This window comes from Accipiter gentilis, chromosome 15 (assembly GCF_929443795.1).
Source record: "Accipiter gentilis chromosome 15, bAccGen1.1, whole genome shotgun sequence".
Classification (NCBI taxonomy): domain Eukaryota; kingdom Metazoa; phylum Chordata; class Aves; order Accipitriformes; family Accipitridae; genus Astur; species Astur gentilis.
In genome coordinates this window covers 185836-212491 of record NC_064894.1, presented here as the reverse complement: position 1 = coordinate 212491, position 26656 = coordinate 185836, and the positions used below count along the sequence as shown (strand labels likewise).

The 26656-nt window shown below is 41.2% G+C and overlaps 1 long non-coding RNA gene across 2 annotated transcripts; it reads right to left on the bottom strand.

The window, feature by feature from the left end:
- Window positions 1–805: 805 nt before the first annotated feature.
- LOC126046206 (uncharacterized) lies at window positions 806–26572 on the bottom strand. Of its 2 annotated transcripts, XR_007508259.1 has the most exons (6): window positions 26287–26572; window positions 24698–24764; window positions 17569–17645; window positions 6715–6851; window positions 3703–3786; window positions 806–1839 (listed from the first exon to the last, which is right to left on the bottom strand). It is a non-coding gene; the product is annotated as an uncharacterized LOC126046206 (long non-coding RNA). The 2 variants fall into 2 exon arrangements; XR_007508258.1 differs by having other exon boundaries at window positions 806–3786; window positions 26287–26567.
- Between the last annotated feature and the right edge of the window lie 84 nt (window positions 26573–26656).

Here is a 26656-nt window from a genome sequence, read left to right as displayed (position 1 = left end):
AGACTAAGAAGTCAGTTGGCTAGAATCTTTGGATATCTGTAAAAACTCCTTAAAAAATGAGATAGCTCTGGAAATTCAACAGTATGATTTCTATATTGGTTTTGTGATTGACAGATCATTGTCCATCAGTGACAACTGTCTATTTTAAATTGTGGTCTACTGATGATGGGTTGACTGTAAGGTGCTTGATGGTGGCCTACAGAAAGAGACTGGTTACGCAATTAGAAAAAATAGAATATACTCTATTATTTACTTTTTCTGCTTTGTTTTTTTAATAGATTTTAGATCCAGAAGGAAATATATTTAAACTGCCTACATATGACAGTCCATAGCATTTAATCCACTGTGTGGATCCGTACAACTAAAATTGCTCTAAGATACCTGGTTTAGAAAAGCATGGATCTTAGGATCTTTCAGTTAAACTCAAATCCAAATTTTCTGGAATAAACTTGAAGTAAAAGGGAGATCTGGTTGTGCCAAGACTTAGTAAAGCCCACATGCTATGGTCACAAGAACGTGGAACATATTACATATCTGAAATTTGTAGCAAGATGTTGGAAACGATCCTTCAGATCCATCATTATTTATTCACATATGACAGCAAGACTGGGGCTGGTAGAGACCACTGTTTATTTTCTTATATTTACCAAAACATAGGGATTTTTTCCCTATAGTTTGGCTGTAACATCTTACAAAGTCAAATTTTGCTGTCTTGTTGCTTTTAACTAAGGGCAGCCCTTCTTAAGTATAAATTGCTTTCCATTCCTGCTTGCAACAGAAATGCAAAAGACTTACAGAGGGTGGCCTGGTAAACACAGATGCAGAATATTTCCACTGTGATCTATACAAAGAAGTTCTAAAGTTGTTCGTATGTTTCCCAGTTGTCTTTTTGCTTTTATTGATGCTAGTTTGTTCCAAATTTATTGCCTTATTTTCCTCCTTATGGGCGTGGACATAGATTTAGTTTTTATGTCTACATTGACATGACCTCAGCCTGACAGTACGTTATGGGAAGCTGGAAGCTTTATTGGCAGAAGAGAGCCTGTTGGGAAAAAAGCTGGGTAGTGGTAATTGGAGAATGAGCCAGTGTCTGGTGTCCAGCTGTGCTTGCTGCACAAGGCTGACTAGAGCTGAGTTACTCAGATGTCTTCAACTATCTGGAAGAGGCTTTTAAAAAAAAAGAATAGGCTTTATGTATGCTGGATACATTTTTAGCTGGGAACATTTGTATAAAGGCAGCAAATTATCCTTCTTCCTTCTTGTTGTTGTTAGTATTGCAGTGGAGTGTAGGAGCCACGCTCTTGGAGAAGCAATTCGTTATACACACACAAACCAGCATGTCTGAAAGATGTCATGGCATCAACATCTCAAAATGCACCAATAATAGTTTCATATGCAATAACTTTTGTGACTAATTTTGTAAAAACACCTGCATCCTGACCCTGGGAGGCAAAGCATTGCTATTTCTTATTGCATGCATTTAATGCAGCTTGCTTCATAAACATCCCAAAAATTGAAGTTCTAACCTTTGAACAATACATTATTTTAAGGAAAATGGCATTCAAATGTCTTTAGAGAATACTGTCAAATTAAATACTGAATTTGAAGCAAATTTTATAAAACTACGGTCTTACAAATCCATCATCTTTCTCTCTTTTGCCATAATAATATAAACAGTTACTTCTAAGTGAAACATTTATTGCAGATTGCAGCAAGAATCTCAAAGTGTTATGGTGGATATATGTTACCTAACTTTGTTGTCAAGACTGAAAGAAAAACCAAGAATAAATTAATTGTGAATAATTTACATTTTTCCATTTCGTTGCATTTTAATAATTCCTGAAAGTTTAGAAATGTAATTAAGGAATTTTCTTTTTTTGTATATAAGATTCATGAAAACAAACATTCAAAACAAAAGAAACATAAACAAGCTATGACAATTTTGGACTACAGACATAGAGGCTAGGATGATAACAGCAGTACTACATGAGCCACAAAAAGGTCAGGATTGAAATGTATGAAAAAATTGATCAAGTATTGGGAGTGTCATTTAATACAGAAAAAGCATTTGGCAGTCAGCTGGAAGAACATTTTGAGGAAACACATATTAAGAACGAAGTTTTTCCGGTGATATGATATCTAAAACAGTTTTAGCTCTTTAAAATGTGACATGGTTGCCCAGTTTCTTGTCTGGTTTTGGCTTATTCATTGCAATTATAATTGTAGATAAGTAGACCAAAAGTTCAGGTGAGCAAAGCTGACAAGACAGTGTATCCTGTATTTGTTACAGCCATTAATAACACTATTTCTGAAATTTTAGATCCACTTGAGAATTTAAATAAACTAAAAACAGAAGGGAAAAGATACCAAGTCATGTTATCCATTCCTTTCCATCCCCATTACTCCACACAGATGTTTCAAAACAATTAATTCCAGCCCTGTGTAGCTATAAAGCTAGCAGTGCCTTCTGTGGTGTCGAGGGCTGGATTTCTGAGTAGCTTTGTTCCAGCTGGGAATGGAGAGCGACCTACACAGGTGGTGGGAACAGGTCATTGAATAAAGAAGATCTCCCTGAAGCATCTGGGACCTGGCGTAATTCCTGAACTCTCTAGGGCATTAGAAGTACAGCACTTATTCTATGATTAGGAGGACACATACGATTTGGCTTTTTAGGGATCACCATCTTTTCTTTCCCCTAGCATGCCGACAACCCTCTGCTCCATTCCACACACAGCAACCTCACCCTCTTCCCCATTCTTTTTCCCTAGGTCCTTCTTTTCTTCCTCGCTGCCAGAAGAAGATGATAGTTATATGTGCTGAGCATGGCCTGGACACTGATTAGCTAAGTAGTGGCTATCAAAAGTGACAGATGATTTCTGCTGTCTTGCCTCTGGTGAACACACTCATTTATCTAGGTTTCTTCCATCTACTTAGCTGCCAATTTTCAGACATGTTGATTGTTTACCATCTTTTAGATGCTTCTCTATCTATATCGTTTGGTTTCTATCTATATTATTTGGAGTCTACTTTTATTAGGACAATCATTCACCATCGTTACCAGCTGCCAGCGCAAATAGAGAATTCTTCTTCTGCAATTGCATTAGCAACAGTCTGCAAAGGCAGTCAGCAGACATCAGTTGTGTGGACAGGATTTGCTACTCAGATAGTAAGTCCCTGTCTTCACCACAAAATGTCACATGGAATGGGGACAATGCTGGTAGGTGATCTGGTGCCCATCTTGCAAATCTATAGCACATTGTTTCTGATGAGGAAAAAACAAGATTTTTTGTCACAGTCTTGCTTTCTCAGTTCTCTTGTACATCTTACAGAAGAAGGTATTTTATTGTAAGGTCTTTAAGAATTTTGACTACCAGAATTCAGTTCTATAGAATATTCCATATCTCACATGGCTTCTCACACCATCGTTTCACATTATGATAAATGCAGCAGTGAGGCTAGCACAGGCATTTTCTTTTATCCCTGTGTGATGATGTGCCATGCTGTGAGGCAGACCTGGGAACTGATTTGACTTAAGAAAAAAACTTGGTGCTTTTTGAACACTAGTTCAGTTCATAATCCGATTTACATTATAAGCACATGAACTGTTGTTCCAATGCAACTGAGTGAGGGGCACAGCACAGAGAGGCGGACAGCACTATCTTGAGTATTTCCTTCAAACATTAAGCTCCTACATACACTTACTGGTTTGCCAGGTATGTGGACCTGCTATGAATAGACAAACACTTTCTATCTTCTTGCTTCCCATGCTGGATCCCTGCCATGAAGCTGTAAGAAGAAAAGATGGAGCAGCAATGTAAGCTTGAAGTCTCAGACTCCGTCTGCAACTGAACCCTACTCCCCCTTGGACTTTCAGTTCACATTAGGAGCCTTAGCAACCTGAACCTCCATGCCTACTGATAGTCCTTGCCCCAAAACACCACCTTCAAACAATCTTCAGTTCTAGTTACCAGATCATACCCATTTGTCCTAGCTTCCAAACAGCTTATGGTCTTAATTTCCTCGATATGCTTACCCACATCTATTTAGCAGTTTCATCCAGGATATCCAGATGTCCCAGCTACCACAGAGTAGTGCAGAGGCTGCTGATCTAAAGGCAGTGCTCAAGGAAATAGAAAAGTCCACAGGATTTTTAGTCTTTAGCATCACCTGTATGATAGATAGATCTAAACCACACCTTCCTAATCACAATCAGCAATGTCGTGTGAGGCTTGTTCTAGCCTGGAATTTTCCAGGGTTCACAGCAAGAGTCTACCCTGATTTGCATGAAGGTATTTCCCTCATTACTGTTATATTGATCTGAAAATAATAAATAGTATCTCCTGTTTGTAGGGAGGCAAAGAGGAAAGTGAAGAGTCACATACAAATAAAGACGATCAAATGGTACTTCTGAAACCCTCTTACGGAGAAACAAGGGTTCCCTGGATGAGAGCCAGGGTTGATTCGATCCAGTCAGTAGGCTTCTCATAGGCATCAGTTTTGCATCACCATAGTTATTCTACCTTGAAGGTAGCATTAGCTTTAACTATTACAAATTCACACATGAAGGAAAACATTTAATGATTGAGTCCTTTTTCTAAGTGACAAAAACATGTCCTTCTGACATTTTTCTTTCAAAAAAAGTTTGAGCTATGTGATGTTTTAGGAGAGAAATCTGTTTCGTGTATTTTTCAAATGCAACAGAGACAAGCTTTAACGGGAAAGTCAACATAATAAATAAGGAAGATAAAAATTTAACTCCTACCAATGCTAAGGTGACTGATAACCAGTCACTAGGCAAAGAGCCTTAGTACTGAAAGAAATCTAAAGCTACTAAAGTAGAAAATACATATCTAAAGCAAGAGGACCACTGTCCACTAGCCCCATAAGTGGGGCATTGGATTGAAGTGCCAATATTCTTTCATAGCAACCATCACCAAGGACATCAGTTACATAAAAATGTGAGATGAAAATGTGAACAGATAGAAATCCTTCTACAAATGAAGTAAAAGGGAGTTGTTTTCCATCTGTAATGTTGATAAATGAAATGTTGAACTATTTGGTGAAAAACATCAGTAGCCATTAATACATCTTTTATAATCACTTTCTACACCTGTCTACTCACTAACATCAGGGCAATGCAGAACATAGATTGGTTGTAGGTCTTTTTACACATATATATGCATCTACACAAAGTGCAGGAGCTGCAAATACAGGAGCAGCCCAAGCATCTACTTAATGCGATCTGTTTCTGACAGTGATCAGTACCGGATGCTGCAAAAGAAATTTCCACAGAATCCATGAGGTAAGCAGTCGTGGAAGAACTGATATATAAGGACAGTTTCTTCCTAACTTTGCTGTTTAGCTGGTGCATGCCCCGAAGAATGGCATCTTACGCCCTTTCCAAATTCACTCTCTCCCATCACCTTAATAATATATCACCTGTTCAGCAAACCCCATCTCTTTCTTTCTGTACCCTGCTGCAAGCTTCCCCTGTCACCAGGACTTTAGCAGTCTGTGCACCAAGGATCCATGGACCAGCTCTGACACCACAGCTGCACAACCTCTGCTCAGAGTGCCAAAAATGAGCTGTGAGTCTGTACAGAGACAAGAAAAATAAAAATTACAGGTACTGGTGTGACAGGATTGTTAGCAGCTCAGGGATTCAAGACAGAAAACACCGGCATGGAAATGTGTGTAATCCTAAATTAAAAAAGAGAGGGAAGCTTGTTGGCCCAGGGACTAGTCAGGAGCTACCAGGTCAGGTCACCAGCATCATGAGTGTCGGTGGAGCTGGTAATAGGTGGCAGGCTCAGCAGACCTGTGCACCCATTGCAGAGAGCTGTGGGACAAGCCCGCCCTCCCCATCATGACTGATGCCTGGCTGGGCAGCAAAGACCCTGGGTGTTGTATCTGGAGCAGTGGGTGTATTAATCCTTAACCTAAGAACTCATTAAATCCAGCCTATCCGCCCCCCCAACCTTGACCCAATCAGCACTTGCTTAGTACTTGTAAATTGTGCATATCCTCCTTGTAGAAGGTCACAGGGTATGGGTACACATGCCCAAACAAACCAACTGAAAATAGGGTCCATAACAACTGATGTGCACTTATTTCTGAAATCTACTGGACTCTTAACCTCAGTAATTTATTGAATCAAATCCATGCATTATGTGTTGTATAAAACACTGGTGGCGATTGTGTAAACTGAGAGAAATTGCACATTTCTGAGTCTGTGCAGCAGATGCATGATTGAAGCAAATCTTTTTAAACATGTTGTTTTCCATTATTTTTTAGTCTCTGCAAAACCAGCCAATTCCTACCACCCAATTTGCTCATACTGCAGTGATTCAACCCTTGGCATTTTTAGCAGATTCACCACAGGTCATTAGTTGCATCGTGTGTGTACAGTTTATTGAGCAGATAGCCCACAACTGTGTCTATTTTGTTTTTACAAGCATTTTTGTTCAGTTACACCAGACAAAGCAGTCAGCAGGATAATATGTCATGAGGTTATCTTTTGCAGTAATAGTTTTTCTGCAGTAGTAATGAGAATTTCTGAAACAGAATATTGTTGCTAATTACTTTTACTCACCTAATTTAGCCATCTAAAGATTAAGTGTCTAATTTAAGCTAATTGAGTTGGCTGCCTCCGTGGTTACTGGAAAGAGAGAGAGGTCTCACATAGCAAAAGATCTCCAGTGTATTGATACTTACTTTGTCCCAAGATGAATCACCTTCCGGGAGTCCTCCCTCTTTCTGCTGACTGCTGACGTAGTCAAAATGGTAAATTGAAAACTGGATGCCCACCGTTGCTTTTATGCAGCATAGATATGAAGTTCTCTGCAGATGGACTGCAAAGAAGTGACATTACATAGACACAGATTGGAATCACAGTTAGCTGATACATATTATTTTAGAGATATAGGAAGCAAGCTTGAGATTTTCCACTCCAAACCAAACCAACCCCCAAGTCTCTGTCTTTTGTGTTGTTATGATGAAAGCTGGATGAAACTTCACTGAATTTGGTGAGCATAATGAGTCTTTTGCACAGCTGTTACAAATATTCTGATAAGTTAAAATTTTATATAAGCTGGGTTTGATCAAAAGGTAAAGATTGTAGAATATAGGGGTTTGAAGCTCGCAATGTAGTCATCGAAACTTAAGAACATACAAAATGTGCTGTATACAGTCATAAAAAGAATAAGTATTGTCTTAGATCGGTTAACCATAGAAATTTAGACAGATTTGTTAGATTGTAGTGTTTTGTTTTAATGAACAAAGAGAGAGATCGTTATGGACCTTAGCTTTGTGGTTTAGAAATCCTACTTTGATCAAAAGACCAGTTAGTGGAATAGGTAAGATTAACCAATGAATGTTATAGTATAAGAATATTGATAAGGTGATGTAACTGGGGGCCAATCACTAGAAACGTTAAATTTAAGAATTAACATTGAATGCACTTTTATGTAAATCTAATACATGATGGCAAAATCATACTGCGCAGAATCGTATAACAGAGGTCAACTATCGGACAAAGTGAGGAAGACTATGGAAGACCACCAGAGGGCTTATGAAGACCACCAGAGACTTCACTACGCCTGCGTAAAAGGACATTTACATATGCTAATGATCTTCCGGACAATTGATGATTATGTATGATATTTCCCAGAAATCTAGTGAATATGTATGACAGGTGTATATTTAACCTGCATGATTAAATCAGACAGGTGCACACACTAGGTGGAGTGATCCCCTGTGTGCCCAGCGCTGCAATAAAGGAGTGCCTGCTTCTTAACTTCTCATTGATGTTAAGGAGTTTTATTCCGGATTTCGGTAACACAGCTGTTCAGCTCAAGGTAGTTCCGCTTTTGTGGGTTTTTTTGGGGGGTGGAGGGTGGAATTTCAGCAGGAGCCATCACCAAAAGCCCAGACCACAAGTCCACAAGGCAGGCCATGAATATGGTTTTACAGCTGGTCATCATATTTCAAGAAGGGTACCAAAAAACTGGAGAGTCCAACAACAAGTATAATCAAAGATCTAAAATCACAAAGATAAAATAAAGAGGGGTCGTTTAGCTTAATTAGAAAGACTGATAGGGAAGAGTGGGAACGTGATGATTTTCAAAAATGATCACAGAGGAAAAGCAATGATCTCAGCAAGGAAAATTTCAGGGCAGACATCAGGAAAAACCTTCTCATAGTAAACAAGTGCCTGGGGGGACTTCTCAAGTTTTCATTACTGGAGCTTGTTAAAACTAAACAAGACAAATGTCTATCAGGAATGACTTGGGCATAGGTACTTTGCCCTAGGGAAAGGGAAATAGAACAAAAATGTCCTTCCTCTATGATCTTTCATTATCTAAATAATTTCTTATTTATAAGAAATTTATTTCATATTTCTCCGTTCTTATACATTTCTTATAAATAAGAAATGGGCTGACAGGAACCTCATGGAGCTCACCAAGGGAAAGTGCAAAGTCCTGCACCTGGGGAGGAACAACCCCAGGCACCAGTATGTGCTAGGGCCACCCAGCTGGAAAGCAGCTTTGCAGAAAAGGACTTGGGTGTCCTGGTGAACACCAAGTTGAACAGGAGCCAGCAGAGTGCTCATGCCAGAAAGGCGGCTAATGTTATCCTGGGCTGTGTTAGGAGGAGTGCTGCCAGTAGGTAGAGGAGGGTGATCCTTCCCCTCTACTCAGCACTGGTGGGGCCACACCTGGAGTTCTGCGTCCAGTTCTGGGCTCCCCAATACAAGAGAGAGATGGACATACTGGAGAGAGACCAGCATAGGGCCACAAAGATGATGAAGGGACTGGAGCATCTCTCCTATGAGGAAAAGCTGAGAGAGCTGGGGCCATTCAGCCTGGAGAAGAGAAGGATCCGGGGGATCTTAGCAATGCATACAAATACCCGAAGGGAGGGTGCAAAGAGGATGGAGCCAGGCTCTTTTCAGGTGTGCCCTGAGACAGGACCGGAGGAAATGGGCACTCGCTGAAACACAGGACATTCCATCTGAACATCAGGAAACACTTTTTCACTGTGAGGGTGACCGAGCACTGGCACAGGTTGCCCAGAGAGGTTGTGGAGTCTCCATCCTTGGAGATATTCAAAACCTGCCTGGACAGTCCTGGCAACCAGCTCTGGGTGGCCCTGCTTGAGCAGGGGGGTTGGGCCAGATGATCTCCAGAGGTCCCTTCCGACCTCAGCTGTTCTGTAATCAGTGGGGGGGAGTAAGCAGACCCACAGAACAATTTTGAATGTTACTGTAATTGCTCTTTCTGGATATGCCTGTCTTTTTCTGAGACCTTTACAAAGAGTCCCCTGTTTAGGTGTCCATGTTTATGGGCAGGAGGGGATGAATCTGGGCCAAGGGCTGAAGAAGACAAATAGCAGACAGCTCCTTGGAGGCAATGTCCCTGCTCAGCTTCCATTGACCTCCCTAGGAGTTAATGGTGCTTATCAGCCCACTGAATAAAGGTTGTTTGGGTTTTTTTTCTGACAGAATTTAAGCTTCTGCATAACAGGAGCTAAGACATAGCCTGTCAGATTGTCAAAATTACAGTCTTTTATTTCTCTAGAGTATGCCAGAGAAGAAAATCCTAAAGTAAATGACTGAAAATTTTGTTATAATCCTCATAACGTTTAAGTAAAGCAAAGACCCTCTGTCTCACAAATGCTTCATTTTTGCCAGTCTTCATTTTACTTAAAAATTAGGGAGAATATAACAAAATCTTCATTCACTGACACTACAAAACGTAACAAAAAGAGGTTTGCCAATGAAATAACTTTCTTAGCATGTTTGTAATACCTTTCTGCATTTCTGTAATCTTTTTGTATTTTCTTTTTTTTTTAATTTGGCCTTTTTTCCGATTGATAATTACATTTGACAGTCTGAATCTGCTTTACCTAAATACATAAACTCTGTTTTAAACCTTCTGTCAGGATCAAGAGTCAATGTTAAAAAAGAGATTTTCAGATTCCATATTTTCCCTTCTGCCTTGTGGTACTGAAAACCAAACTTTCCTAACTGATTTGAACCTTCCCATCCAAGTTAAGCTTACCTACACCACTTCCCTAATTCCACCTCCTGCAGGATAATGCCTTCATTTTAATCTATCTTATAAATGCAGCTCATTGATTTTTTTATTTACAGGCATGACACAACCTGCCCTAACTTCCTTAAACTATTTCTAATGCATTTACTGGTCTTTAAAGTGATGTAAATATTTTGTTTCAGTTGTCAAATATTCCACTTTACGTATAATCATTGTGAAAAGACAGTTACTGAGTATGTTTAGTGGGTGGTGTCTGTGACAAGCAAGAATATGCACTCTGGAAGCACAAGGAGGTTACCAAGGAAGATTGATATTTACCTGAAGGTAATCAAGTATCAGTAAATAGGCATGAAAATAAGCAGCACAAAAATTATTGTGATTGCAAGACAAAATCGCAAAGTTCTAAGTCTAAAGTTGCCACCAAAAATAATCTTTTCTATTTTCTACGTATGAAATTTCAAGATAATCAATCCTCTTTATGCCACAGCTTCTCCCCACACAACATGTAGATACAGTATTGCCCTTTTTCTCTTTTATTCTCTCTTTAAAGGACTTACTATTGCCATTGGCTATAAAAGCCAGCCAGATGAAGTGCTTTGTTATATATCTCTTAATTAAGCTAGTGAGAACATTTAATAGAGCCATTTTTTAATTTTCTCCTGCCACTTTACAATAGAAATGCACTCCCTAGTCTCCCAGTCACCTTTTAAAAACCTCATATAATGAGAAAGAGATATATTGGGCTCTTGATCCTTGCCATTTGGCTAGTACATTTTACTTTTATTCTTCCTCCGGGGGGGAGTGGAGATATTCAGTATAACATTGTTAGAGTTACCCATTTAAAAGTCTTTTCCTGAAGAACATTTTTCTGATTTTTGAGAAGATTTTATTTATGGAGCTTAATATATCTTTGCTTTTATTACTGAAGGCTGTACTGCAGCAAAGCTCTAAAAGACAAACCTGAAAGTAGATGAGTTATCCCAACTGTTCAGACTTTCCAGACCCACATTGGCACTTACTGAGTTTCATTAGCCTTTCTAGCGGGAGGAAAGCTTGAAAAGTAATCCAGTAATAAAGCCAAAACCCTCAGTACACCCTGTGAGCAAGAGCGTATGGAACGGAGTGGGAAAATAATACAAGACTTGTATTTTATCACTGGGCCCATATGGGACAGACATCTCATGTAATGGAAGCCATGTCAGAAGAAAGGGGTTTAGCATAATAGTGGGGTCTCAAAATACAACTTGGGCTTGAAGAACAGGTTCTTTCCATTTTCTGACAGCGGAATTTACAAAGGTGAATTTGTTAATAGTGGAGATAAGCAATATCATCTGGGTGCTGTGTTCCTGTGGCTTAGGAAAAGTTAGGAAGTGCCACGCATCCCCGAATGAACCGTACTGCTAAGAGGTAGACCTGGAATTTGGATCTGGTGATACGCTCATGTACAAACCCTCACATTTTCAAAATAAAGAAATCTCATCTCTAATCTAGCAAAATAACCATATAGTTATGCTTGGCTAAATACAATTCCTAATCCAACTGATATCAGAGGAGGGATTACTTTTTTCATCCCAAATTATTTTGACATGTCAGTCAATGGTGGATTTCCATATCTTAGTTACTTACAGCTCCCTCTGAAGCTGTGGTCTGCTTGTTTAGCAGACGTACAATGCACCGTGCCAGTGGGAAGTTAACCATGAGCCGTATTCATTTCAACAGAGCCGTTGGCAGAGGAATTCAATCCCTCTGTTGACAGGAGCTATGGACAACCTACTTGTGTAAGGCAAGCTGCAGTGCTCTACCAGGTTACCACGCCTCGCAGTGAAAAGCTATGCAGTAAAATTTCCTCCTCTTTTCAGTGATATTTTAGTTGACATCAATTTTATCAATGTATATATTGACAGGTTAAGTTACATAGCTGACTCCAACAGGCATTTTGGAAAAATAACTTGTGAGCTTTCCTGAGATTCGTAGTAATCTGGCAATGCATGTGAACATCTGAAATGAATACTGAGGTAAGACCTCTTACCCCGCCTCAGCTGTAACCGGCCATACAATATAAATTAGCAATGTATGAATGTGAAGGAGCAAACAGGAAAGGTGAGTCTTTGAGCCAACGTTCAGGAGTGGCTTATGGCTTCATGGCTTTCAGGCTTCCCCGCCCCCGCCACTGTGACTTCTGATTTCTTGGACAGATAGTTCCAAAAGCACTGAAAGACCTCCTTTACTCATAGACCACAAATCTTCTATATAATTCTACTTTATGAATTATTTTTATTATTTTCCTTAAATCAGCTAAATAGATATTCCCAGTCCTAGTCCAATATAAAATCTAGATGTATTAAAAACAGCCCAGCAAAAAACCCAACAAATAATACAGGTAAAAAAGGATAAAAGTCTGAGATGAAAAAAATCTCTTCTGTAAATCATCTGTGAGAAGCAAAGAGCAGGCTGCTCCCCAGGGAAGGCCAGCCAGGAGCTGGTGTGACAGCAAGGTGGCATCCTTACCAGCAAGGGGACAGTCCCACTGTGCCTGAGCAAGGAGAGCAGGGCAGGTCCGCCAAGGGTAACCAGGGTCAGTCACAGCCCAGGCAAGGCCCCAGTGATGAGAGAGGTCCGAGGTCAAGCCAGCAGGTCAGGATCAGGACCAGGCACAGGCACAGCTCCAACATGGCTCAGGCAAGAACCACGGTCGAGGGTCCGAGCTCAAATGTAGCTCCCAGGCAAAGAAGAGACGTGCAAAAGAAGCATCTCGCAGCTCTCTATGTCCCCAGCAGCCTGATCCCAGCTTACATGGATGGCCTGCACCAGAGCTGGCCTCCAGCCCAGGCAGCTGGCCCCTGCCTGGGGGGCAGAGGTTGCAGAGGCTGGGGGGCATGCGGGGCCCTGCTGCAGGGTTTCTCTTGGACCTGTATCTTTCGTCTTCTTTCTCCACCCACGTCTGTGATAGAGGTCACAAAAGAAACTTCAGTGTTTGCCTAATCTTACATATGAAATGATCCAGAGTTAGGCAGAGTGATGCTCCCTGGTCAGGATTTGCAGCAGCTACAACAGTGAGGTGACTGAACCAGGCTATCACAAATGCCAAAGAAAGAGGTGTACCTAAAACATTTTCTTCTCTGTGCGTCTATTTTAATGGTGTATTGGTTTTGTCTGGCAAGGTTTTGGTAGTGGGGGGCGTTACAGGGGTGGCTTCTGTAAGAAGCTGCTGGAAACTTCCCCTGTGTTCGAGAGAGAGCGAGCCCATACCAGCCGGCTCTAAGACGGACCCGCTGCTGGCCAAGGCCGAGCCAATCAGTGATAGTGGTAACGCTTCTGTGATAACGGTAACACCTCTGTGATAACATTTTTAAGAAGGAAAAAAAGTTGGGACGGGGAGAGAAACAGCCGCCGGAGTGAGGAGTGAGAACATGTAAGAGAAACAAGCCTACGGACACCAAGGTCAGTGAAGAAGGATGGGGAGGAGATGCTCCAGGCGCCGGAGCGAAGATTCCCCTGCAGCCCGTGGTGAAGACCCTGGTGAGGCAGGCTGTCCCCCTGCAGACCAGGGAGGTCCACAATGGAGCAGATATCCACCTGTAGCCCGTGGAGGACCCCACGCCGGAGCAGGTGGGTTCCCGAAGGAGGCTGTGACCCCGTGGGAACCCCGCGCTGGAGCAGGTTCCTGGCAGGACCTGCGGATCTGTGGAGAGAGGAGCCCACGGAACAGGTTTTCTGGCAGGACTTGTGAGCCCGTGGGGGACCCACGTTGGAGCAGTGTGCTCCTGAAGGACTGCACACCGTGGAATGGACCCATGCTGGAGCAGTTCGTGAAGAACTGCAGCCCGTGGGAATGGCCCACGTTGGAGGAGTTCGTGGAGGACTGTCTCCCGTGGGTGGGACCCCACGCTGGAGCAGGGGAAGAGTGTGATCAGCCCTCGCCCTGAGGAGGTGAAGTGGCAGAAAACAACATGTGATGACCATAAACCCCATCCCTGTCCCCCTGTGCCGCTGCGGGGGCTTGGTGGTGAAATCCGGGAGTGTAGTTGTGCCCGGGAAGAAGGGAGGGGTGGTGGGAAGGTGTTCTGAGATTTCGTTTTATTTCTCATTACCTTACTCCGGTGATTTGTAATAAATTGAGTTAATTTTTCCCAAATTGAGTCTGTTTTGCCCATGATGGCAATAGTGAATGATCTCTCCTGTCCTTACCTCGACCCGCAAGCCTTTTGTTATATTTTCTCTCCCCTGTCCAGCTGAGGATGGGGGAGTGATAGAACGGCTTTGGTGGGCACCTGGTGCTCAGCCAGGGTCAACCCATCACAAATGGCTTTAGACACCAAAACTAATTCCCATTTTAAAGCATCTTCATTTACTCAGGATTCAAAAAATCAGCTGCCTTTGGAGAAGAAGGTCTTTCACATAAAGGTCAAATTTTTTGAGCACTCACCCAGGACCTGGGAAACTCTGGGTTCCAATCATATTGCAGCTGGACAGGGTTTGAACTTATGTCTAACTCTCTTAACATGTTTATGAGGTTTTTTTATACCCCTTTTTGAATAACCACTACCAAGAAGGGGAGAGGAAGGGAGCAGACAAAAAAAAAAGATATCTCCATAGTGACATGCCTATTTCATAGCATAGACCTTGTCTTCTAATTACCTATCTACCCATATATTCTATTTCATTTCTGAGATGATGTTTGTCCTTGGAGGGCTGTAAAATTATTTCAAAGGCTATAAAGCAGCAGTGGATTCACTGCCACCAAACTAGCCACCAGCTAAAATGCAGATGTTTGGCCTGGCTAGGCTCTATAGAAAACAATGGCCTCTGCCCTGTTTTCATGGCAATCTGACAGCAGGTCTGACAGACGTGTGCTGTCGCAGCAGGGCAGTAGGTACAGCATTCTGGATACAGCCCTTCTTTTCCTAAGCTCAGCACTAGTAATCCCCAAAATGGAAGACAATATAGTCCTACAAATGGGTGCTGGCTCCCTCACCCAGAAACTCTCTTGGATAATAGAAACACTGGGCTGGGATGCAGTTGTCACCTGGCCACAGGGGACACTGGCCCTGGCTGCTATCCAGTGAAGGACATGTACTGTCCCATCAGAAACAGCACCAGCTACACTCAAGTGTTTTGGGTGAAGATGAGGTCTGTGATGCCAAACTTTACCCGTCTGCCCTAGCCTATAGGATGTTGATGGTGCTCAACTAGCCCTGCATAGCTGAAACTTTGCCAGCTTCACTGGCAGCAGGCATAGCAAGAGCAAATTAGAAGCCAAGGGGCAGTGACGGGCATGGCCCCTTATACAGAATATGGTGATACAATCAGAAGGCATATGCCAATCAGGTGAGAAAGAAACAGGAAGTCTGCTAAAAACCCATCTAGTACAAGGGTGAAAAGCCTGAAGAGTTAAGCTTTCACATCACAGACCACTCTTGCCATCATATTATATGAGCTGTCTGCCCCCAAGGACAGTGAGACAAGAACAGCATGCACCATTTGCCCTAGGAGTCATCATCTGGTGAGCTTCCAACCTCACACAAAGCTTGAGGCAGCATCTTGGCAGTTCTTTATGCTTACTTGCCCAGTGCTCAGAGTTATAATTCGGAAAACTGAAATCTAGTTCACATTCCTCTTCTGCCTGATTGAACTCAAATCTTTTATCCCTCCAGTGTGTCCTTCCAGCATATTGGTAAAAACATGACTGAAGTTACTTGGGCAGAGAAAGAAGGTTTCACCAAATGGCATTTTACCTCAATTAATGCATTCCCACAGCAAATTATTTCCTTATGAAAATTCATTTTTGATGAAACATATACACCAACTTCAATATACATAAATTTCCCTCCAAGCTCATCGTGTTGTATAATCATAAACACAAAAAAATCCTGAGAAATCTACAGTTACTTGATGGCAAATGTACAAAACCCAGCATTACAGAGAAGGTACAAAAGACAGGTCAGCTACCAGGATGTAGGAATCAACTTTTTTATCAAATAACTTGTATTTGTTGTTCTTTTCAGCAGCTATTTAAAACAAGCCTACAGCATTTTAAGGTATAATATACAATATGTTGAGAACAATACAAATAACTATGTAGTCATAGAAAGACTTGTAACTACTCTCGTGACTGTATATTTATTAATTTTTTATGAATTTTCTATTAATATCTCACTCCACAGGGAATAAGCAAGCAAATTTTAATCATTCATAATTAAAGCACTAAAAAAAAAAATCTCAGAAAACAAGTTATGTTGTTTTTATACTACAATTAACAACTTTGCATATTTTTGCATTTTGTCCGTTGTTACAATCGGCACTTTTAGTCCCAAATAAGTTAGTCTTAATTAATTGGAGGCTTAGTGAATACATACCCCAACTATCAGGCAAAGCTTTCTATAAAATTACATGTAGCCAGGATATGCTTTCTAGGTCTCCTCCCTCTGCTCTGCTCCCCAAACAAACCTGTGCCTCAGTTTTCCAGGTAGAGTATCAACTACACAAGTTCCTGCCCTGGCTTCCGAGTCCCGGCTCCAGTGCCTCCAAAATGGGAACATAATCCAGAAAGGCCACTTCATCCACACCCTGTGTTAGAGGCTCAGAAGTAACACTGCATGGCATGTGCTTTGGTCAGGCCATAGAGTTTGGGTGAAGAACTGTTTAATTGTGACTTAAAGTTGTTGTCCCCACAGGAATTAACACACTTCAGTTTCAGGCTCCGCTGTTCAAACCATAAGAGTTCAAGGGAGCTTCAGAGAAAATTAGAGCTTCGTTAGAGAGCGCTGAGGCAGACCCTAGCAAGGACTTTTATACTGTCAGCCACAAGTGAAGCCAGAAGGAAGGAGGAAGTAGCCTTATATAAAAATACTGAGTTTATTTTAACATTGCTTTTTACTGAGTAAAGTCAAAACATTTGGTACTTATTTGTCTGTACACTTAATCAAATACAAGGTTTTGTTTCATTTGCAGCAGGTTTATTCAGTTTCATTCAGTGTGAATTTAAGTAAAATTACATAGATTTCATAGCAAATTGACCTATTATCCTTGCACCAGTTTTCTTGACAATTCTGCCTGAGAGTTTTCTGATTGCTCTAATGCAAAAATCCTGCTTCACTCTTGTGGAGTGTCCTTTTTGGCATCTTCGTATATATTTAACAGTTTTCTTTGTGTTTATGTAAAGAAAAGGACAATAAGTGGAGTTCTTTTTTTTTTAAACAGATTCTGTTAAATTTTGTAAATATACTTACAAAAGTATCTAAAAATCTATCTAAACTCAGTCCTGACATACTTCAGGAAACACCCTTCTAAAATCCCACATTACCAAAACCATTAAACGACGGCAGACAATTTCTCTGGCTTAACAAGGGGTAAATCAAACCCATATTTTTCTAAGAATCTAAGTAGAGCATTTTCATCTTTGTCAAAAGTATCCTATTTGATATGTAAAATATTTTCAACTATAAACTTGTATATTAGGACACCTTCATCTCACAGTGCTATGAAGTTTAAGACATAACTGCAGATGGAATACCTGATTAGATACTGTCTGCCATACGATCTACCAGTGGCTGGTCACAGCATCACGATTGTCTCGCAGGTCTCCTCTAACTGCAAATATCAAAAGGATAACATGTTAATAATTGTATACTTTCATTTTGTTATATGTTCTGCTAAAAGATAACTGTATGTCTACATAAATATATAAAGTTAATAATATAAAATACCTACAGATCTGCACTAATCTCAAAATATTTATCCACAACCTCTTTGTTACAGAGTTCAACAATTACTTTTCTGTAGATTTTGAGTACAAGACAGATGGCATTTCACAGTAGAAACCAGATGAGATATCACATCGGCAAATTTGTAACATATGGTAAGTAAAGTCTCTTCCTGACTGTGGTAGATCATAGCAACATTTTCCCCAAATACTTGTGTTGTTTTGTAGTAGTGCAGTATTTCAAAGCTTTATTCAGACAGTGATTATCAGTGTCTTGATTTTCAGAAATGTATGTCCTGAAACAAAATTGGTTTATGATAATCTCACAACATTTAGTTTGTTTTGTGGTATTTTTGCCTGCAACGGGCTAAACTTTACAAACTGAACTGGAATAACAGCACATAATGTGGCAGTCCATATTTAAACGGCTTTCTAGCAACAAGCGTCTGCAAAGACACCCGTCAGCATGCAAAATTTGTAATGTGGAGAATCAATGCTTCCAAAAATAAGGACACAAAGATGCTGACTACTCAATACAGTGAATTGACACCTTCTATCTAACAGAGCAGGTTTAAAATAAAGTTACACCAGTCTCACATAAGACATTAACTTACTTAAAAAATAGTTTGCACACATATGACTCATTGTACACAAAGCTGATTTCTTCCACTTCTACTAATGTGACAATTATGAATGATTCCAGTCCCTGAAAAATTTCTTAAATAATAAAAGTCTGGCAACCAGGCAAAAACGTTACATGCCTAGCTACAGCGATCCACGTGTGTATGTTTTTTTCTCTAATTCCCGATGCTGCAAATTTCAAATGCTATTACACTGGTAAGTACATCTTACTGACGGCCAAGATTGGGCCACAAAATAGATAAAGTCACACAAGGCATTTCTCAAATCTATTTCCTGTAAAGCCCTCAGTGACTCAAGAGAACTTGAAAAATGTGGGGGAAGCTAAATGTTGATGAATGACAATGTATCTACGAAGAAAAGAGGCAAATTACTATCTTTGTAAAACCTGTAATTGCCTCTGAGAACAACCTCACTTAACTATAACTTATTGCATTCTGGCAATTCCAGTTCCTGAACGGCATTAGTTTATCATTACAAAGGTTTTGCACTTCATAGGAACATTTTCCTCTAATTTCACATGAGGATTAAAATACAGCTCTGCAGAAAGTCTGAACAGAACTTAAAAATGACAGTGGATAACAAGAAAAACTCTTCACAATTTAGGTCTCTGGGTAGCTTTGTTTTAATTAATTGTATGTATTTCCCTAACAAGTTCTCAAGACTAAAGCAATGGAAGTGTCAGCTTTCCTCTGACCTTCTTAGACTTTTTGACTTTATCCTGTTGAATAGCAAGCTAATTTCCCCACAGTAATGATTGCTGCCAATATTTCAATTTTTTTTCTATTAGTAATTTCACAGTTTTAAGAAACCAGTTAATTGGAATCTTTTTAATTTCACAGGATTATTGTCACCTTCCTGATATCTCCTTTCTATTCTATCTGCTTAATTCTTCCCAGAAATGCTGTCAAAATGTTTACTCACAAAATACACAGAAGTAAAAAAATGTATTTTCACAAGATGTTTCAGTCAACATAGGCACATGTACTGTAAGGTACATATATATATGTATGCAGGTATGTACTATACAGGTAACAGTTTTCTAGGTTACTCAGATTCTTCAGCTGCACTGACTTCCAGGCGAGCTGTAAGTCCTCAGTATACCCAAAACTTATATAGCCTCTGTTATATGGTTTTAGATGAACTCGGGTGCCTAAATGTAACACTGTGAACTTGAAATTTATTTCTATCATTCCAAATTCTGGAAATTCAGATGTAATGCTCTAATCAACAACATGCCCTGAAAATATAGTAAAAATAAGCCAATAGTCTGCTTGACTATAGTAAGCATTGTGTTCTCCAAAATACTTCAGAAGGGTCTGTATATCCTGCCAAATTTAAATAAAGGAATGAATTACTAATAAAAAAAAATCTGAATGCCTAAGCCTTCTGATCATCAGCTACCTTCAGCAGCAAATTTTAATGAGAAGAGTGTTTGGTTTGTTTTCTTATCCCCAAATAATTTCTACTTTTAGCACTCCTCATTTTGCCCCCTGGTCACTGAAATTCTGATTTGGAGATCCATCATGTGGAAGATTGATAGGCAGTATTCAGAACCTGCTTTTCCAGGGGGGATATGGTGCTAATGCCCTAGCAAATATTTAATTTCAAGCTCTTTATTGCTAATTTTGGGTCAGTTCCCCCCTTCTTTGCTATCTATGTCTTTGTACCTTTGTTGTCTGTCAACTGTTAAATAAGCATTTTCTGTGCTACCAGGAAATACTTTCAATCAATTACCCAATTAATGTTAATATCTTCATTTCCTTCTTGTTTGGTGGCAGATCCCTCTTTCTCAAGCAGCCATTACATTTCATTCACTGGATACATATTTAAAGCAGCAAGAGCAGGAAAGGAGAAGCAAGTCCATTACTACAAGCAACTCAGCTAGCACTGATTTATCAGTAACTCTGAATATACACAACTTTAAACATTTTCAGCATTTTCTTTGGGTAAATGCATTTCCAGATGAAGTAAGCTATAGCAAATACTAAAACTACGCATAATTCTTCAATACATATAACTGAATTATCTAATATTTAGTGTTTCAATCCTGATGTTGTCCTCAAATATTTCCATTTCTCTTCTCTTTACATTTTTATTACTCAAAAACCCCACAGCACACAGATCAATTGTTTTGATTTTTTTAATTGGTCTCTACGGAGTTAATAGAAATAACTGTATTTAGAAATTGTGCTTTGTTATTGTATGACGCACTGTTTGTACCTGATAATTCAACAGCATCACTGAATATATTGGTTGAAATTAGCTGAAAGCACTGCTGCCAGCAACTTATCTTGTTTTATTTACTTTATTTACACCTAGGCATAGAAACTATTGCCTTCAGCATGAGAAACATCTTCAGAACTGTTGACATCTCAAGGCTCGTTAACTTCTGCATAGAAATAACATTTGGTTTGGGCATACTTAAGATTTACATAACAATGCATTAATAACTGCAGTCTTAAAACATTAGTATGCTCAGAATTACAAAAATAGCCATAAAAATACTTCAGTGCAACACATCTTACTTTCTCTGACCTTGTTGACATAGCCCCAACCCTGGGATTACAAAATGACAATGTCAGACTGTATCATACGATCACCACTTTCAAAAAATACAAAAAGAATACACTCAAAACCTGTATTTTTATATGTTTGTGAAATATATTAAAATTAAAATTTAATATGATATATAAACAGAAAGTATGAAAACTAAAAATAAATGGTAATGAAAAATTACATGGCTTCTAAGAACTTATTTTTGCCTGTTTTTTCATTTAGATGCCAAGAAAAACTGGATTATTTGTAGAATAAATTTTTAGTGCCAAAAATGCAAGCAAATATTGATTAAAAAATGGGACTTTGTATTTCACAGATAGGCTTCATGTAAAAAAATACTGCATAGCTACTGACACTTTTACATTGTGGCATTCAAGTGAATGCTTTTTTTCATACCTAGATATTCCTGTGATTGGGTTGTATATTTTTTCTCCAACTTTCAGCAGAGGTTCTGTCTAAAGACAGAAAACATAAAACTGCTTTGGGATGACACTATAGCGGATGTGATGTGTAAGCCTGGAATCTAATGAAAAGCTTGGGATCATTTTTATTTTAGGCTACTCACATGATTCCTTACAGGTATTGTTTGGAAACTTAGTTCTGGTATCATAGAGAGGACAATACATAAAATCTACAAAATTAACTCATAACAATAGCAACAGTAGGTCATAAGAAAATGGTAGGTCAGAACTGCAAATTTGCAAGGCTCTTAGTAATGGGAGAGAGAGAGAAAAAAAAATAATAATGAAGAGTATCACTGGCAACAGATTTGAGAGGCAAACCTTGGCTTCAAACTCAAACCTTTCAAAATGTCCGGATGGTTTGTGTCCATGAGTATGAGCTGCTGAATTGTGGAGAAGTGGCTCTCTTGGCAAGTGTTAACCAGCTCTCTTTGCAAAGCAGTGGAGTACAGAGAGAAAGCCCGAGACCGGGAATCACTGCAGGTCATTGCATGCCTCACTATGGCAAGGTCCACTGTCACCCCTGTAAGTTTAGGAGCTTGTGGGAACTGGTGATGTTAGTCATCCACTCAAAGCAGCGCATCACCATTCACTTGTGTCTCTGACCCTGTATGTTCTACTTCAGCTGTATGATCTTAAAGACTTATTAGTGTGCAGGTCAGCTCCTAGATATTGTATATGCGCAACTACATTAAAATCCAACTTTAAAAGGATTTAAGATAGTAACATATAAACATAGACTCATAGAATCATAGAATGGTTTGAGTTGGAAGGGACCTTAAAGACCATGTAGTTCCAAGCGCCCTGCCATGGACAGGGACACCTTCCACTAGACCAGGTTGCTCAAAGCCCCATCCAACCTGGCCTTGAACACTGCCAGGGAGGGGGCAGCCACAACCTCTCTGGGCAACCTGTTCCAGTGCCTCACCACCCTCACGGTAAAGAACTTTTTCCTTACATCTCATCTAAATCTACCCTCTTGCAGTTTAAAGCCATTACCCCTTGTCCTATCACTACACACCCTTGTAAAATGTCCCTCTCCAGCTTTCCTGTAGGCTCCTTTTAGGTACAGGCAGGCTGCTATAAGGTCTCCTCCAGAGCCTTCTCTTCTCCAGGCTGAACAACCCCAACTCTCTCAGCCTGTCTACACAGGAGAGGTGCTCCAGCCCTCTGATCATCTTCGTGGCCCTCCTCTGGACTCGCTCCAACGGGTCCGCATCCTTCTTATGTTGGGGGCCCCAGAGCTGAACGCAGTACTGCAGGTGGGGTCTCAGGAGAGCAGAGTAGAAGGGGAGAATCACCTCCCTCGACCTGCTGGTCACGCTTCCTTTAATGCAGCCCAGGATACGGCTGGCTTTCTGGGCTGCAGACGCACATCACTGGGTCCTGTTGAGCTTCTTGTCAACCAACACTCCCAAGTCCTTCTCCGCAGGGCTACTCTCTGCCCAGCCTGTATTTGTGCTTGGGATTGCCCCGATCCATGTGCAGGACCTTGCGCTTGGCCTTGTTAAACTTCATGAGGTTCGCACGGGCCCACCTTTCAAGTCTATCAAGGGCCCTCTGGATGGCAACCCTTCCCTCCAGCGTGTCAACCACACCACACAGCTTGGTGTCATCGGCAAACTTGCTGAGGGTGCACTTGATTCCACTGTTCATGTCACTGACAAAGTTGTTAAACAGCACTGGTCCCAATACCGACCCCTGAGGAATGCTGCTTGTCACTGCTCTCCACTTGGACATCGAGCCATTGACCGCAACCCTTTGAGTGTGACCATCCAGCCAATTTCTTATCCACTGAGTGGTCCATCTGTCAAATCCATGTCTCTCCAATTTAGAGAGAAGGATGTTGTGCGGGACAGTGCCAAATGCTTTGCACAAGCCCAGGTAGATGACGCCCGTGGCTCTTCCCTTATCCACCAACGCTGTAACCCCATCGTAGAAGGCCACCAAATTTTTCAGACACAATTTGCCCCTTAGTGAAGCCATGCTGGCTGTCACCAATCACCTCATTTTCCATGTGCCTTGGCATAGCTTCCAGGAGGATCCTCTCCATGATCTTGCTGGGCACAGAGGTGACACTAACTGTCCTATAGTTCCTTGGATCTTACTATTTTCCCTTTTTAAGAGTGGGGGTTATGTTTTCCCTTTTCCAATCAGTGGGAACTTCACTGGACTGCCACGATTTCTCAAATATGATGGATAGTGGCTTAGCCACTTCATCTGCCAGTTCCCTCAGGACCTGTGGGTGCACCTCATCAGGTCGCATGGACTTGTGCACCCTCAGGTTGCTTAGATGGTCTCGAACCTGATCCTCTCCTACGGTGGGCAGTTCTTCATTCTCCCAGTCCCTGCCTTTGCCTTCTGTGACTTGCGCAGTGTGGCTGGAGCACTTGCTGGTGAAGACTGAAGCAAAAAAGTCATTAAGCACCTCTGCCTTCTCCATGTCCCAGGTGACCATCTCTCCCGTATATATATGGAACATATGTGAATGGAAATATTTCCATCACATTAACAAAAACATAGCGACTAGAAGTCCAGCATGCAGCATATTTTCACAGAAAACGAATTATATCAAGAAGTTGCTGTCTCTCTCTGGTTTTTTTTCCCCAGGATTGCACTGGCTGAAATGCATACATTTTGTGGAAAAAAACAGGGCATGCAACAGATGCATTAAATTGGCTCACTAAGACATATCAAAGCATAGTTGTGATTATGGAGACAGGAAGTAGAGTGACTTTAATGGGACTCCCAAGGACTCTCAGTGGAAGATTATTTAACATAATCATTGATTAATCAGACAATAATATTCATGTAAAGCTTGCTATTAACAGATGACTTTATTAAAGGATGGCATTACTTTCCTGTTATAGATCGATCTGATTTGCCTTGCAGTCAAACAAAATAATTTCATTATAGCTAACTGCACCATAATACATCTGGGAAAAAAAGAATATGCCTATATGCTCATGTTAAAAAAATGCCTTGGAAAGCAGTAATCACAGGAGAACGTACAGAAAACTGTCTGAATAGGATTCCTTGGTGAAATGGTATGGCAAAAGGGATTAGTGTGACCTTTTGGGGGTCTGTAAAGGGGAATACAAAGTAGAAGGTAGGAAGTTGCCTCACCTCTGTACATCTAGTACTGTAACACTAATTTGGTGTAATTTACTTCCTAATTTGGTGTATGTGCTTACAACATCAAAATACTGGAAAGCATTCAAAGGAGTGTCACAGAAAGTGAACTAGATGCTGAAAAGTAAGCGTTATGATAGGTGTCTTACAGGGCTTGGGACATCCAGTTTGTTGAAGAGAAGTTTCATAGCTGATTTCATTAGTGCATCCTGGTACCTGCAAATGGAAAAGATATCCAAGAGTGGGTGCAAGTCAATCTCCGTGAAAAGATGTACTAACATCCAGTGACTGGAATTTTAATTCAGACAAACTGAAAAGAGATACAATTTTTTAGTTGCAAACAAGTCACACTGCTGGCTGATCTCATCACGAGTCATCAAATAACATATATGCTAAAGCCTTGAAATCTGTGAATGTACAAGTTCTTCCATTCTTCTCTTTCCTTGTGTGACATGATAATAACAGATTTCCTGAATTGCTCTCAATATACCCATAAGACATGCTGGAACGGTTTAGCCTCACCGAGTTGTTGGGGTTTCACAAAGAAGTATCTGCGCATCACCAATATGACAGACAGATCATTCTAGCCTTACACTTCATAAAAGCATTACCCAATATATGGCATTTAAAGAACAGAAAATCAAAAACTAAGATTATTTACAGCAGTCACTAACTTACTGCCTAAATTAGGGCACTTAAGATAGGCTACATCTCCTCTAATCTTACACAGCTGTGGCCACAGGCTCCCTTTCCAATGGAGGGAACTGAGGGAGCAGTTCACCTGGGCTAATTGGCAGCCATCTGAAGGTGGACCATACCATACAAATGTTTACAATATAGGTAGTAGGCGAGATGAATCCGAGCCATGCATCTCTCATCTCCCATGATGAAACCTGGGATGTACAAGAAGGAGCATTTGCATCTCTGACATAATTACTTTGGTATTAGGCAGGTAACAAATTTCTGTTAAGAGTTAATGGGAGAGCTCTCCAATTCAAGCCCTTTTGGCACACACAAGCCCTGGCATCAGATGGAATCTGAGACTAGCAGCTGGGGTCAGCATTAACAAAACGAATGCATAAATTTCAGAATAAAAACAATGCTTAAATTTAACTATTCCTTTTGTGGCATAGCCGCAAAACGCACTAAATCCAAAAGGTATTTATGTAGGCACAGGCAGCACCAATTGACTCTAGAGTGAAGACGTAGCCATGGTAAACACAGGACAGGGATAAAGAGACCTCAGTTGTGCAAGGCACGTTTTCAGCAACCCGGACTTGGCAACACCCAAGCGTTACTCGACCACACTCGAGTAGCAGCAGTGCCAGGGGGCCACTGAGAGCAGCCACCCCAGCCAACAGGATGTGCTTCGCAATATTAAGAGAAAGGGATTTTAAGGCAGGGGGCATCTTTTATCAGTCTAACTTTAAAAAAAACACAAGAACAGAACATCTTCAGATCTTAAGACTATCATGTCTACAATTACGATCAAACCTATCGTACTCTGTTTCATGTGAAGTGTGGGAGCTGGCCAACCATGTGCCACGGTGATGGGCCAAGGCCTGGCCCCGTTAAACCCTGGTTAAAAAAAATGGGTGCTCCCCACAGGAACGGTGGCTGGCTTCAGTGACAGCCTGAGGAAAGCCCCATGGATGGTCACACACGGTTTCGTTTTCCGTGGAAGATGAGGTGAGGAAGAAAGGGGGCGGGATAGAGAGCAGAGCAGGGATGAGCGCACCTGTGGGCCGGGAAGATCAGCCTTGCCAGTATCTTTCCTCAGGAACCCAGACGAAAACCTCTCACAACCAGGCAGGCAGATCCCGCCCATCGCCTCTCGGGCGGCCAACAGCCCCGAGGCCGATCCTCACGGGAGGGGCTCCCGGCCGGCCCCCAGCCCCGAGTTCGTCCAGTCCCTGAGGAGCGCCCCGGCCGCCCTGAGGGCCGGGGTAGCCCGCTGCTGCCGCGGGGGCGGAGGCAACAGCAGCGAGCGAGCGGGCGGGCGGGCACCTCCCCGAGCGGCGCCCCCGGTCCTGACGGCGTTTCCGGGCGGGGGAGCTGGGATGTGCGTCCGGGTTGGGTCGGCCCCCGCGAGCGGTTTCCTCTCGCCT